Below are 12,235 nucleotides of genomic sequence, written 5' to 3' on the forward strand. Positions count from 1 at the left end.
CCTGACTGAGAATAGAACCAAAGACATCCACACTCCAGGCTAACATTCTACCATTGAGCCAACCAGTCAGAGCTCTAAAAGTTCATTCCTTAAAACTGCAAATAGAGACAGAGTTGTCTTTCTGAGATATATGTGGATTCTAACCATCTGCTACTTAATAATTTTAAGTACAGAAGATTAAAAAATTTCCTTTGTTACTTCTCTCCATGTGATAACATTGCCTAAACACTTATTCTCCACCTTTTAGGTCTTAGCATTTATTCGTTCACTAGTTAATGATATGACAAAACTTAGCAGCTACAGTACTAAGGAATGTATGTTTGCATAATGGAAATATAGCAGTTCACAAATTTGACCTATTATCAGCTCTCAAAGAATTACAATCTAGTAGAAAATGGTTTTCTGTGTGAGATTGCACCTTCTCACTCTACCCTCAGCTTTAGTGTTTCCTCTTAAAGCTTGCCCATCTCACTACCCTCAAAACATATATAATTTATTTCAGTGTCCGCACAGTACTTACAGTTTCCCAAAACATTCCATGTTTTCCTTACTTTTTCCTCTTCTTCTTTTTTTAAAATTTTATTTAGTGAGAGGAGGGGAGACAGAGACAGACTCCTTCATGCGCCCTGACCAGGAATCGAACCTGAGACATCCACATGCCAAACTAGCGCTCTACCACTGAACCAACCGGCCAAGACCATTTTCCCTTCTTCTTGTGCCTAGATTATCTTCCTTCCATCTGTTCTATGCCAGACACAGTCCTACCTATTGACATCTCTTCCTGTAACTAAATTAGCATCAGATCTCAAGGTGTTCTTCTGATTGGCACAATGAGAAACTTCTTGAGGACAAGTACCAAATATAATTAATTATTGACTAATATTTCTTATATTGAATTTCATTTGTGGAAAATGCAAACCTATACTCCAGATAACACTCAAATGTACTACTCCACTTTATTGGCTTATTTTTCTAAAGGATATTTTTTCCTACAAAGAGTTACTAAAAACAATGACTAAATAAAACATAAGAAAAAGTAAAAAATATGCTAAATAAGGTGAAAGAAAATAAAGGTTAACCTTTCAGTGGCACGAGTAGCAGTATGACATTTCATTTTATAAAAAATAATTAAAAATGAAAAAAGATCAAGATATAAGTTTATAATAAAATATGTGACATTCCTGTTCAAAAATAAATATCAAAGATGAAGGCTTTTCAAAATATCTGTCCATTCAAATTTTAAGTTATTCATGAGGTATTGTCAGAATGCCTTTGAAATATGAACATGGCCTTCAACATCCTCAATCCCGGCCACACAATGATCTAACCATAATGAACTCCTTACAGTTCCTTTTTCTAAATAAGCATGTGTCATGGGACCTCACAGGGGTGAGTTTATTTTTTTACATTCCATCCTTCTGATCTTAGTTTCAACATTGTGAGGACAGAACATCTACCTGTGTATCAATAAACATTGAATAATGAAGGACTGAATATTTGAATACATATGAATAGATAGATGAATAAATGTCATTGCCCTGACACAGAAGCTTATAAACTCAGATTCCCAATTTCATACCTGCCTTTTGTATCCAATTACACAGGACTCAACTTCTATTTTTACTCCTTTGCCTCACAATGTTTTTATTTCAGAACACTGACTTGATTGATTTCCTTGAAAGTTCTAGATACTATTTTGGTCTCACGGTTTCATTTATGGGATATTGAAGTTCAGGCTGAATCTCTACCCTCAGTACTTAAGACACTTTTGTCCAGAGATAGTGTTTTTAGATGCTAATCATCAATATTCGTGTGTGTTTAAATGTTTCTTGTTGATTTTTGAAAATGACTCATCTTAAGATCGTATCCAATGATAGCTCTCTTTCTCTCTCCATATGATATAGAGATGGAGATACTTAGCTGGATGAAAGGTAGATATACATATATATAGTTATATATACACATATATATGTCAGCAAAGACATAAGTACAATATATGTGACTGTGCTTTATTCATTTGCATATTCCCAGCGGCTAGCACAGTAACTGGTACATGGAAGAGTCCTAGAAAGTTTTGAGGAGAATGACTGTATGAATGCATATATTTATCTGCTAATGAATAAATCTATGAAAGAATAATTAAAAATTTAAGCCAAGATGCTGTTGACATAAGCAAATTTGACCAACATCTCTAAAGGGGGTCTGGTAAGAATAAGGCAGAACTTCATGTCTGAAAAGAAATAGATCTTTCCAACTAAGTTATACAAGGTTTTGATCACACACACACACACACACACACACACACACACACACACCAACAGAATGAAATGGCAAGGTCAGTAATTGTCAAAATTAGAATGTTTGATTGGAGTCTAGTAAAAATCTCCTGTTCAAGGTAGTGATAGATGCTAAACATGAAGGAGACACTTAACCTTTGAGTGAGGATGCAATGATTCCAGGAATCAGAACTCAAACAATTTCTGATATTTGCTTCTCCTTTTCTATATTTCTGAACCGTGCTATCAATAACCAGTTTCCTAGTACTGAGTTATAAAAAGGATTGAAATAAAAGTTAAAAAATTTTAGTGCATATTGGAAGCTATATAGTGTTAAGGGCATGACTAAATAAACAATGGAACACTTGGGTAATGAAATAGTATTTTAAAATGCACACTAAGAGTTTAAAGTAAATGCTTCACCATAAAGTTAAATTTTTTAAAAGTGTATAAATTTGTGAATATATTGTAGTTTGAGCCATCTCTTAAGAAAACATGAAAAATACCTAAAAATCAATGAATTTTAAAAGTGATTGCTCTCGGTAGTGAATCTATAGATAATTTATATTATTCCTTTTAGTTTTCCAGTATTACCTAAATAGTCTATAGTAGGCCCTGGCTGGGTGACTCAGCAGTAGAGTGTCGGCCTGGCATGTGGAAGTCCCAGGTTCGATTCCTAGCCAGGGAACACAGGAGAAATGCCCATCTGCTTCTCCACCCTTCTCCCTCTCCTTTCTCTTTATATCTCTCTTCCCCTCCCACAGCCAAGGCTCCATGGCTTCCTCCTCAGGTGCTAGAATGGCTCTGGTTGCAGTGGAGCAATCGCCCCCTAGTGGGCATGCCAGGTTGATCCCGGTCGGGCGCATGTGGGAGTCTCTCTGTCTGATTCTCACTTAAGAAAAAATAAATAAATAAATAAATAAATAAATAAATAAATAAATAGTCAACAATAACTATATATTAGTATTTTAATGAAGAAACTACTATGGTAATTAATTTACATTTTGTAACCATTGTACTTGGTTCTGTTTAGTTACTAATAAATTAATATCGATTCCACAAGTCCAAGATTTTGCTTTAAAACCTTTATATCTTCCTTAAGAATTTTTTTTGAAAGGTATATATGTGTAACTATGTCTTTGGATACGTGTTTAGTTAGTTTATAAATGAATTAATTGTAGCACCATGGTGCAGTGGTAATGGTTTTGGTCTTAATAACTTTCTTTGACAAAGACAGAGACTAGGATCTCGGAAAAAGAATCAGAAAATAAGTGCTTAAAAATATTTGTTAAGTGAAGGAAGGAAGGAAGGAAGGAAGGAAGGAAGGAAGGAAGGAAGGAAGGAAGGGAGAAAGGAAGGAAGGAAGGAAGGAAGGAAGAAAGGAAGGAAGGAAGGAAAGAAGGGGAGATAAGAAAGAGAGAGAGGGAGTGAGGGAGTGAGGAAAGAAGGAAGGAAGGAAGGAAGGAAGGAAGGAAGGAAGGAAGGAAGGAAGGAAGGAAGGGAGAGAGGGAGGAAGGGAGGGAGAGAGGGAGGGAGGAAGAAAGAAAGGAAAATAAGGAAGATCTCAGTAAAAGATAAATGATTGAAATAAACTGTTTCAGAAACAGTTTAATAGATAAGCCCTGAATTTTACATTGTTATGCAAGAGATAATAAAGGACTAAAAATGTTCTTACAAACCAATAAATGTGTTTTATTGGAATTTTAAGAGATAAACAGCAACCGGCAAGGTACAACAAAGCGAATAAAGTACATGGACTAATCCTTAAATCACTGTGTAATTTTTGGAAATTCATTTACACTTTCTTAACCTTAGAGTTCTTGTTAAGTATAATGTTGGCAATTAACCAAGGAACCTTTAAATTCGTTCTTCAATTTGGACCTTGTATTCCATTTATTTATTCTACTTTGTGTCATATTTATAGCTGGCAGATTATTCAAATACCAGTGCAGATATTCTAAAAAGCGAGGTCTCCTTAATTTATTTAATTTAGTGAGAAGCTTAAAATGTAATAAAATTATATTCAACAAATTAATTTTTTGAAAAGGAAAACTTCATTTCTGACATAAATTCTAGAAATCATTATCGCTAGCCTATATTATTATTATTTGTTATATTATTGTAGAAATTTTAAAAAGGAAGAAAATTAAAATCCTATGTTTCACTATGTTAAATTCTTTGTATATACTAATAAATTTATTTATCTAGTATTAAACATAATTATATACCTATATATACACACAATCAAAATTTAGTGTCTTAAAGAAACTGAGGCTCAACATGATTGGCTATCTGATAGACTAATGATTGGAATACAAAGATTTCTGATTCATAGACATAAAAATTTACCTCCTAGATTTTAACATTCTTGAAAGCAGGCATTACATTTTATTTATGTTTAGAATCCTTATTCTCTTCCCTTACTCTCAGCATTAAATAAAAAGCCACACTTCAAAAGTATTTAGTAGTGATTAAATAAATAAAACTAAACAGAATAAGATGAAATGAAATAGGATAGGATGAAGTGAGTAAAGTTTGGGAGTAGTGAAACAAATTGAAATGGATTAGAATGGGTTGCACTTACATATGGGAAGATGTTTACTTCTTTCTTCCCACCTCTGCATCTAAGATGGATCTCTGCCCTAGTAGCTGCTGAAGCATATAATGACATTAGACATCCTTATCTCTGACCTGCTGCAACAGTGACAGTTGGCCACACTGAGATAAGTCAAAATTATTTATGATTTTTATTATTGTTTATAATCATTAATTATATTATCTGTTCAGTTTACTCTTATGTGTGCCAGTTCCTCATTTACAGTGGACCAGTGACCTACTAATGCCAGTACTGGCACCTGCTGAACCTTCTGCAATATCTAGATTCCCAAAATTCCAAAATAGAAGTCATTGTATCTTTCCATGAGACAGTCACTCTGGGGGCACACATAGAAAGCATTGGATGTAATTTAATATGTTAAAAAAAGAGATGTTGACTTTCTAGACTGGAATATTAGTGCTATAACCTTTGGTTATTGATAGACCTCTTTGGTCTTTATCTTCTTCAAAGAAGGATGCTAGAAGCACCACACTATAAGGTTGTTCTGAAGATGAACTGTATTATTACATTAAGGTGTTTAGGACATTGCATGATGTTCTATAACACATAATTATAACTTTCGCTTCCTACACACACACATACACACACACACACATGCATATACATTAGTGTTTATTATTTATCTGAGTGCTCTCTGGCATCACTTTTCTTCCTTTTATTTCATTCCACATTTCAAGATGTATTTACTCAAAAAATACTTACTGTGTTTGATATGTGTCAAACATCTTTCTTGTTTGTAGGGATGCAGAAGTGAACCAACAGACTGAGTGATTGCTTCACGGAGCTTCACATCTGCATGGCGTGTGACTGCCACAGCCACCAATATAAATTAAGAAATCAGTAAGCATCATAAACAATTTTATGTGTTCCATGACAGTAGTTGTGATGAAGGAGGGTTATAATTCTAATATGGTAAGGTGATGAAACTAACTTTGTGGAGATAATGGCTGAGCTGAGATTCAATAGAAGGATGAGGAGACATCTGTCACCCAAAAGCAAGACAGGAAGCAATCCAAGAAGGAAGAACAGCAAATTTAGATGAGAAATATCTTGAAATATTCAAGTGACAGAAGAGTAATGAGTGAATTTTAAAGACAGTGAATTAGGTGCTTGTTATTGGAGGGCAGCATAGTTTGAGATAGCACTGGAGATTGGATCAAGGGCCAAAGAATATAAGATCTTGTTTACCATGTGAAGAGTTGAATTTTATTCTTGAGTAAAGGGAAAGGAGTTTATTTATTTATTTATTCTTTACGATGTGGTCTGATTTATGAAAGCGTAACTATGAATGCTGCATAGAAAATAAATTTTAAGAATGTCGGAGTTAAGACTACAAAAGGATACAGAGGCTAATACAACAATTCCAGTGATGGATAAAAGGGCCCTGATCAGAGTGTGATGAAAGGAAGCAGACAAGACATGCTAGATGGTGTGTGGGGCTCAGAAGTGATGAGCTAAGGCATTGCTTATGTTTTTAAATAGTAAGTTACTGCAGAATTGTGGTATGCTAGTAAATATAATCAAATAGAGAAAAAAAACCTGATTATGCAGAAGAAGGAAGCTTTAACTAAAGAATCAATCCTTCTGATGGATGTCCCTTATGACCACAACACAGCAAACACTTGCCTGGGACTGATAAGTTGTAACAAAGCTCAACACAACCATCAACTCAGAATAGAAATGAAGATCACTCAGGGAGTAGAGGCTGAGTGTAAGGCTCAAGGATGACAGAACAAAGAGTGAAATACAATCATGTCAAAAAAATAGCAAATGCTTCAGTTTCTCTTTCCATTCTCTCTTATAATTACACCACCACTATCAGGCCACTCTAATTGAGTCACATTAACAAAATGACTGTTTTTAATTAGTCTAGGAAGAAATATTCAACATATTTGCCCTTAGGCAAGAAGCATCTACTCACCCCACTAAAATTTCTCTCTGCCCAGCAGACCCTAACATCTCTGCCTTCCACACTCCCTTAAAGAAAGCATCTAAGTAAGATGTTCTTCTCTGCAATGCACATTTAGTAGATCTCTAATCCACCTTTGTTTGACCAATTGAGATTAAAAACTTGAAAATCTAGCTTAAAACAAGGAACTCCTCTACTTCTTATTTAGTAATTATAAAATAAAGTCAGATGAAGACTGAAAGAAATCTATTTTCAGTGGAAGACACAGCACACTAAAATACAACTCACGCAACAGTGGCAGGAACACGCCTTGTTCATTCTGCTGATTTGAAGACCACTTAGATGAATGACAGTGGAGGAGTGAGCACACAGACTTAGCTAAAAACATCTTCCAAATTGGTCTGTGGTTACATAGTGCAAACATGAGCTTTTCAAGGAAATAGATAGGACCCCATAGCATAAGGCATTCCTTTCATGTCACATACCCATAAAACATTATTTTAAGTGTGTGACATTCCAGAATGACGCAAATGCCTACAATGGCTTTAGAACATTCATATATCACTTTAGCTGTTCCCATATTCACATTATTTTATCTTCTGATATGTGAGGCACATCACTTGAGACTAATCACCACCGCTGGAGATTTGCCCTCCAATATCCGCTGACCGTAAACTATTTTAAGTATCTAATTCAATAAAACTTCCTTTGGCTTTTAGATGAATGATTACCTTGTAAAATATATTATTCTTAAACATTTGCCAAACCAGCAGTTCCCATTGGCATCCATGACTGCATTATGGATGCCAATGTGTCATGGAAACAATTCAGAATAGAGAAATGACTGGAAATAAATGGACTCTGTCTAAACAGTACATGGTTCCTCTCTCTCCCTCACCATGCACGCTTTCACAATGGCCCACAGGAGATGGCAGAAATGAATTAAAGTTATTTGAAAGCCATCAAAAAAATAATGCCACTGTGGTAGACATAGCGTGGTTTCCCGGAGGTACCCCTAGCCTCCTATACTCTGGTCGCCTCCCACAAGGGCTGTTCCTCTGAGCCAATTGAGGTCAATGAGATATATAAAGTTGCTTGCTGGGGGTTTTCCGAGGTAAGTTTTAGCTTCCTGATGAGAGAAACATTTATCTAAGTTTTCTGTGGTATTGCAAATGATTCTACCATTTATTTTATTGAGAAAATTTCTCAAATCATCCAGAATTATTTGAGACCCAGGCAACAACCAAATTGTGTTATTTAAGACATAAAGAGATTTATCCAAGTCAAAAACACTTGCAATTAAACCTCAACTCTGTCGTGTGTATTCTCATCTATTCTGAACAGATTTCTTAAACACCATATGTCTCAATCTTCTTACTTCTATAATTTCCTCCCTTGAGGTTTATATTAGTTTTATTTATTTTTTATTTTTTGATTAATTTTGATGGGGTGACATTGATAAAATTGTCTTCCGTCACCTTCTAACTGGTTTTCTTTGTGCTCCTCCCCTCCCCCAATCCCCTCCCTCTCCTCCCCCCCACCTTGTAACCCCAACGCTGTTGTCCATGTCTCTGAGTCTCATTTTAATGTCCCACCTATGTATGGAATCATATAGTTCTTAGTTTTTTCTGATTTACTTATTTTACTCAGTATAATGTTATCAAGGTCCAACCATGTTGTTGTAAAAGATCCGATGTCATCATTTCTTATGGCTGAGTATTCCATAGTATATATGTACCAAAGCTTTTTAATCCACTCGTCCTCTGATGGACACTTGGGCTGTTTCCAGATCTTTGCTATTGTGAACAATGCTGCCATAAACATGGGGGTGCATTTCTTCTTTTCAAACAGTGCTATGGTGTTCCTGGGTATATTCCTAACAGTGATATAGCTGGGTCAAAAGGCAGATAGATTTTTAATTTTTTGAGAAATCTCCATACTGTTTTCCACAGTGGCTGCACCAGCCTGCATTCCCACCAGCAGTGCAAGAGGGTTCCCTTTTCTCCACATCCTCGCCAGCACTTATTCTGTGTTGTTTATTGATAAGTGCCATTCTGGCTGGTGTGAGATGATATCTCATTGTGGTTTTAATTTGCATTTCTCTAATAATTAGAGTTGTTGAGCATTTTTTCTTATACCTATTGGCCATCTGTGTGTCCTCTTCGGAGAAGTGTCTATTCATTTCTTTTGTTAATTTTTGGATTGGATTTTTTGTATTCCTGGTATTAAGTTTTACAAGTTCTTTATAAATTTAGGTTATTAACCCCTTATCAGATGCATTGTCAAATATATTCTCCATTGTGTAGATTGTCTTTTTATTCTGTTCTTATTGTCTTTAGCTGTGCAGAAGCTTTTTAGTTTGATAAAGTCCCATTTGTTTATCCTGTCTTTTATTTCACTTGTCTGTGGAGACAAATCAGCAAATATATTGCTGCAAGAGATGTCAGAGAGCTTACTGTCTACGTTTTCTTCTAAGATGGCTTATGGTTTTATGGCTTACATTTAAGTCTTTTATCCATTTTGAGTTTATTTTTGTGAATGGTGTAAGTTGGTGGTCTAGTTTCATTTTTTTGCAGGTTGCTGTCCAATTTTCCCAACACCATTTGTTGAAGAGGCTGTCTTTACTCCAATGTATGCTCTTACCTCCTTTGTCAAATATCAGTTGTCCATAAAAGTGTGGGTTTGTTTCTGGGTTCTCAGTTCTGTTCCATTGATCTATATGCCTGTTCTTATGCCAGTACCAGGCTGTTTTGAGTACAATGGCCTTGTAGTATAACTTGATATCAGGAAGTATGATACCTCCCACTTTATTCTTCCTTTTCAAGATTGCTGAGGCTATTCGTGTTCTTTTTTGGTTCCATATAAAATTTTGGAATATGTGTTCTATATCTTTGAAGTATGTCATTGGTATTTTAATCAGTATTGCATTGAATTTATAGATTGCTTTGGGTAATATAGACATTTTAATGATGTTTATTCTTCCTAACCATGAGCACAGTATATACCTCCACTTGTTTGTATCTTCCCTAATTTCTTTTATCAATGTTTTATAATTTTCCGAGTACAAGTCTTTAATCCCCTGATTAAATTTATTCCTAGGTACTTTATTTCTTTGGTTGCAATGGTAAAGGGGATTGATTCCTTAATTTCTCTTTCTGACAGTTCATTGTTAGTGTATAAAAATGCCTCTGATTTCTGAGTATTGATATTATATCCTGCCACCTTGCTGAATTCATTTATCAGGTCTAGTAGTTTTTTTACTGCGACTTTAGGGTTTTCTATATACAATATCATATCATCTGCAAATAATGATAGTTTTACTTCTTCTTTTCCAATTTGGATGCCTTTTATTTCTTTTTCTTGTCTGATTGCTGTGGCTAAGACTTCCAGAACTATGTTGAATAAGAGTGGTGAAAGGGGGCACCCCTGTATTGTTCCTGATCTTAAGGGGATTGTTTTTAATTTTTGCCCATTGAGTATGATATTAGCTGTAGGTTTGTCATAGATGGCCTTCATCATGTTGAGGTATGTTCCCTGTATTCCCACTTTGCTGAGAGTTTTGATCATGAATGGGTACTGGATTTTATCAAATGTTTTTTTTGCATCTATTGAAATTATCATGTGGTTTTTCTCCTTCCTTTTGTTTATGTGATGAATCACATTGATTGATTTGTGAATATTATATCAGCCTTTCCTCCCAAGAAGAAATCCCACTTGATCATGACATATGATTTTTTCATATATTGCTGGATCTGGTTTGCTAATATTTTGTTGAGGATTTTAGCATCTAAATTTATCAGGGATATTGGCCTATAATTTTCTTTTCTTGTGTTGTCTTTGCCTGGTTTTGGAATCAGAATTATGTTCGCCTCATAAATGGAGCTTGGAAGTCTTCCTTCCTCTTGAATTTTTTGAAATAGCTTGAGAAGGATAGGAGTTAGTTCTTCTTTGAATATTTGGTAGAATTCATTTGTGAAGTCATCAGGCCCAGGACTTTTCTTTTTTGGGAGTTTTTTGATAACTGTTTCAATCTCATTTGTTGTAATTGGTCTGTTTAGGTTTTCTGATTTTTCCAGATTAATTTTTGGATGATTATATGTTTCAAGGAATTTGTCCATTTCATCTAGGTTGTCTAGTTTTTTGGCGTACAGTTCTTCATAGTATTTTCTTACAATATTTTGTATTTCTGTTGTGTCAGTTGTTATTTCTCCACTCTCGTTTCTAATTTTATTTATTTGAGTCCTCTCTCTATTTTTCTTGGTCAGTCTGGTTAAAGGTTCATCGATCTTGTTTACCTTTTCAAGGAACCAGCTCCTGGTTTCATTGATCCTCTGTATTGTTTCTTTAGCCTCTATGTCATTTATTTCTGCTCTGATCTTCATTATTTCCTTCCTCCTACTATCTATGAGCTTTACCTACTGTTCTTTTTCTAGTTCTTTTAGATGTAGGGTCAAGTTGTTTATTTGAGCTTTTTCTAACTTCTTGAGGTATGCCTCTGATGCTATAAACTTCCCTCTCAAGGACTGCTTTTGCTGTGTCCCATAAATTTTGAGTTGATGTATGCTCATTATCGTTTGTTTCTAGGAATTTTTTAATTTCTTCTTTGATCTCATTGTTTACCCATTGTTATTTAATAACATGCTATTTAGTTTCCAGGTGTTTGAGTGTTTTTCAGTTTTTCTGTTGTGGTTGATTTCTAGTTTAATGCCATTGTGATCAGAGAAAGTGCTCGATATGATTTCAATCTTCTTAAATTTGTTGAGACCGCTTTTGTGTCCTAACATGTGATCTATTCTGGAGAATGTACCATGAGCGCTTGAAAAGAATGCATATTCTGCTCTTTTAGGGTGAAAGGTTCTGAAGATATCTATTAAATCGAGTTGATCTAGGGTGTCCTTTAAGTGTGCTGTTTCTTTGTTAATTTTCCTTCTTGAGGATCTATCCAATGATGTTAATGGGGTATTGAAATCCCCTACTATTATAGTATTGCTGTTAATCTCACCCTTTAAATCCATCAAAGTCTGCTTTATATATTTAGGTGCTCCTATATTAGGTGTGTAGATATTTATAATAGTTATATCTTCCTTTTGGATTGTTCCCTTTATCATTATGTAGTGACCTTCTTTATCTCTAACTATAGTCTTTGTTTTAAAGTCCATTTTGTCTGATATAAGTATTGCTACCCCAGCTTTTTTATCATTTCCATTTGCTTGAAATATTTTTTCCATCTTTTTATCTTCAGTCTGTGTGCATCTTTTGATTTAAGGTGCATCTCTTGTAGACAGCATATGTATGGGTCCTGTTTTCTTATCCACACAGCTACCCTATGTCTTTTGATTGGATCATTTAATCAATTTACATTTAACATTATTATTGATATGTAATTGTTTATTGCCATTTTATTCTTTAAAACTGTATTCCTCTTTTGCTATG

The sequence above is a fragment of the Saccopteryx leptura genome, chromosome 3 (assembly GCF_036850995.1).
Source record: "Saccopteryx leptura isolate mSacLep1 chromosome 3, mSacLep1_pri_phased_curated, whole genome shotgun sequence".
Lineage (NCBI taxonomy): Eukaryota > Metazoa > Chordata > Mammalia > Chiroptera > Emballonuridae > Saccopteryx > Saccopteryx leptura.